At 40.2% G+C, this 4486-nt stretch overlaps 1 pseudogene; it reads right to left on the reverse strand.

The window, feature by feature from the left end:
- Positions 1-1953: 1953 nt before the first annotated feature.
- LOC703151 (26S proteasome regulatory subunit 4-like) lies at positions 1954-3943 on the reverse strand (annotated as a pseudogene).
- Between the last annotated feature and the right edge of the window lie 543 nt (positions 3944-4486).

Below are 4486 nucleotides of genomic sequence, written 5' to 3' on the forward strand. Positions count from 1 at the left end.
TATTTCTATTTGTAAAGGCTGGGTATCATTCTGTCATCCAGGCTGGAGTGCAGTGGCATGATCTTAGCTCGCTGCAGCCTCAAACTCCTGGGCTCAAGTAATCCTCATGCCTCAGCCTCCCAAAGTGCTGGGACTACAGCACTTGGCATGAGCCACAAAGCCTGGCTAGGACTGTTTTAATAGCTGACAGTGACCGGGAGAGACAGGCATCTAATATTGTCCAATTTCTGATAGACTGTGTTTGAAGGAGATAAATTAGGAAGCTTCCAGATTAAAGCCTACTTCTTTGGGCCCATTTAGTGAATAATTCTCTGTCATGTGTAAAAACATTTAGCACAATATTCGGCATATAATAAGTGCTCAATATAGTAGTAACAGTTATTGTAGTATTTGCACCTGGTGCCTGGCACACAGTATTATTATTAAATAGTGTTATTTAGTAATAATAATATTGTTATTATCCAGGTACACATCTCTCCCCCAGCTAGACTGGTACTCCGTTTGCTGAATTAATTTTGGCAGGTAGGGGAAGAACAGGCAGTTTGAACATGGATTCTTTGCACTCACCAATGAAGAGACATGATGTACACAGAAAATAGTGGGAACTAGAAGAATTTGTCCAATAGCAGAGCGCTACGTTTGTTGGCTCTGACAGCTGTATCTGGCTCAGATACCTGGAATTCTGCATTCTCTTCAGAATAACTTCTAACAAGAAGTAGGGGCAATAAGATACACACAAAAGAGAGAGAATGGAAGAAAAAGGACATTTCTCCTGGTCCACACTGTGCCAGAGACCGTGCTGAGCCCTTTTCATTTGTTGTCTCATACAATCAGATGCAATAACAAACACGTGCGAACTGTGGCTGGCATTACCCCAGTAAAACATGGATACATTTTTAAAACGTGCAATGCTTGTACAGAAAACGATGAGCCTATTTTTTCCATTATAATTTTTGTGTAAACATGAAATGACAAGAGTTTAAAGATGGAGCCTCCCTGAGCACAAGCTTAAGAGTTCCAAATATAATCAAAATCCTCTTATTTATTTTCTTGCCTAAGTGGCTTATCCCAGGAGGACAGCAGTTGCATTTCCTTCATTGTGTGCCGCAGTGGTTGCAAATGAATGTGCTTTACCATCAAAACAACTTTATGCACCTCTGCAAGGATAGTTATCTCATTCAATAATAGTTACAGCCTAGAGACAGTGCAGTTTTAAACCCAAATCTTAGAAATTCCGAGGAATTAGTCACTCACTTGAAGAATAGGAAAGGGTAAGACTGCAATAAAACAACACCTTGTTCCAAATAATATCTCCTTTATGCTTCTAAACTTCACCTGATCCATAGGCTAGTGTGAGTGGATGCATGTGATAAATGGAGACAGAAGGTGGAGAATGGGAAAGTTATGAAGAATTAACAAGTTCTTCAACCTTGAGTTGGGTTAAGGTTTTGAATATAAGCTGGAGAATGCCTTTACTTTCAAATTGCAATGGGAAGATAAAAGCCTAAGAAAAAGTCATAGAAATTTAGATTTATAGATAATTTTGGTATCAACATATATTTGAAGTGCATTACATCAATGATGTCTTAGAAGATTAAAGTCATTGCTATACACAAACCTATGGAACTAAGTCACACCAAAACAAAAATCTGTTAAATACGTTTATTTTTTCCTACCTGATGTTTGTTAGCCAGGGCATATTTTTCTGCTTAGCAATTGCTTATATGAAAAACTACTGGTTCTAGAACAAACATTTCTCGTTTTTAGTTCGTGTCTGTGTGGAGAGAGAGAGAAAGAAAAAGCACAGTTTATTGGGAAGCAGAATATTGCACAGTGACCAACAGACAAAAACAGCCCAGTGGATGTCTTACACATCATACTGCAAAAGACTCACAGGATGTGTTGTTAATAAAAATAAACTGGAACACGAATTCCTCTGGGCAACTCCCCCAACCTCATCCCTTTGAGGGCTTGGGAAATCTCCCAGCCATTTTCCTGATGGCAACTGTGGTTCACTAGAGACAGAGCCCCTTGGGGGTGTCTTCCTGTTCTTTATAAAGAACATTTTCTTGAGATTTTTTGAAGGTTTCATTGTTACTTTCATTCCATGTTCTCTTAAGGCCATCAGACTAGCTTCTGTGCAAATTGCCTTGATGTCAAGTGTCAAGTTGTTCCAGGGTTACATCACTGGCCAGTCTCATGCTGCTTGTGTGCATCTGAAAGATGCACTTCTTAGTCTTTTCATCAGGCAGGGGGAACTCAAGCTTCCTGTCAATGTAGCCTGGTCTGATAAGTGCTAGATCCAAAGTTTCTATTCGGCTTGTGGATATAAATTTCACATCTCCCCTTGAATCAAATCCATCCAACTGGTTCAACATTTCCAACATTATTTGCTGAATTTCTCTCTCACTACCAGAATTTGAGTCATATCTTTTGTCCCAATAGCATAGATTTCATCAATAAACATGATGGAAGGTGCATGTTTTTCAGCAACTACAAACAATTCCCATGTGAGTTTGGGCCCATTACATAGGTATTTCTTTTTTTTTTTTTTTAATTATACTTTAAGTTCTAGGGTACATGTGCATAACGTGCAGGTTTGTTACATATGTATACTTGTGCCATGTTGGCGTGCTGCACCCATCAACTCGTCAGCACCCATCAACTCATCATTTACATCAGGTATAACTCCCAATGCAATCCCTCCCCCCTCCCCATGATAGGCCCCGGTGTATGATGTTCCCCTTCCCGAGTCCAAGTGATCTCATTGTTCAGTTCCCATACATAGGTATTTCTTAATAAATTCAGAGCTGATCACTTGCAAGAGAGTGACTAAGGTGTGGTTTGCTACTGCTTTGGTTAACAAGGTTTTACCTGTGCCAGGTGGACCATAGTGAATGACCCCCTTTGGGGGCTTTATACCCATCTCTTCATAATATTCAGAATGGATTCCTTAATTTCCTGAATTTGGCTGTCCAACCCCCCAATATCAGCATAGGTCTCCTGGGGGGTCTTTTCCACCTTCATCATTGTGACTAGGGGATCCGTGTCATCCATCAGCAACCCATATCATGGCATGCACCTTGTGGTTGAGCAGGAACCGAGCAGCCACGTTCCAGCAGACCCCTGTCTACAAATCAAAGAATGCTGACATAGTGCTCTGAGCCCACAGATGTAGACATGATGGCATGATTGTCTTCAATACTCTCTTCCAAGGTTCCTACTGACATCAGGCTCCCCCTCAGATCATCTACTTTTGATCTTTCCTCCTCTTGCTTTCCTTCTAATAGTTTCATTTGTTCCTGATTTCTAATGAATTCTTCCTTCATGAGAAGACAGTCTTTAATTCCAACTTTCAATCATTTTAACCTGCACTGAGTGTGAGGTGTCATCAGTGGCAGTTTGCCGGCAGCATCTGGTCCCTTGGTTTTCTTCTTCTTCCTCACTCTAGCTGGTATAGGAGGTTCATATTTCTTTTTCTTGTCCTTGTCATCCTTCTTGCCAGCTCCAAGACCATGAGCACCACTCTGACTTTGACCCATCTTGCCCTGGCCACTCAAGCTGCCTAGTTTTTAAAATTTTTTGTACAGATGAGGTCTTGCTATGTTGCCTGGGCTAGTTTTGAACTCCTGGGCTCAAGCGATCCTTTTGCCAAAGTGCTGGGATTACAGATGTGAGCCATCGCACCCGTCATAGAACAAACATTTCTTGACATGCTTCCAGAGACTTGGCTTTTAAAAGCCTACTGAAGATAGAAGGTGAATTCAGCCATAAGTACATCTACATGATTTGGTTCAGTAAAATTCCATGTGCTCTGTGAAGCTATTATTTTATCTTTCACTACCTGTGTTGAACAATTCTAAAACATAACTATTTTGTTGACTTGGTTTCAGGTTTATATGGAAAAGTGGGCATAATAACTCCTCTGTAGCTCACAACTCATGGGATGTATGGCTAGAAGTCTTAGGTTAGTGTCCCGAATTGTTCTAAGTGGCTCTGTGAGAATCTCTGTGGCAGGCACAGCTGGCAGCCTACTAGTTATTACTCCCTTTTCACCTTCCATTTCAGAAACATTTTATCTAGAGCAGCAATGTGTCCTACTCAAAATATTCACATCCCCATACTTCCTTGCAGCTGGGGCTGATACTTCATTTTCTAATTATCTTATTACTACTGAGTAATCCCTTTAATTGCAAGCATTGTTCTAATCTTGATTTTATTCACAGAATATTACATTAAAAAGGAAATAGTGATTTCACCAAGACCCCAGTGAGATGACCCAGGCTAAACCTTTGCCCATAACTTATTGTCCACTTATCTGAAAAGGAGTCATTCTAGAACTAAGCTTCATTTGAAGTGTGGCATCAGGGAGCTTTGACACTAGAGCAAGATCCTTAGCAGAATAATGAATCAGGGTTTAAATCAGGAAATCTTTAATTCAGAAAAAAGTGTTTAACATTTAATAAGATTTCAAGTAATGTTCACT

The sequence above is a fragment of the Macaca mulatta genome, chromosome 3 (genome assembly GCF_049350105.2).
Source record: "Macaca mulatta isolate MMU2019108-1 chromosome 3, T2T-MMU8v2.0, whole genome shotgun sequence".
In the NCBI taxonomy this organism is placed as follows: Eukaryota; Metazoa; Chordata; class Mammalia; order Primates; family Cercopithecidae; genus Macaca; species Macaca mulatta.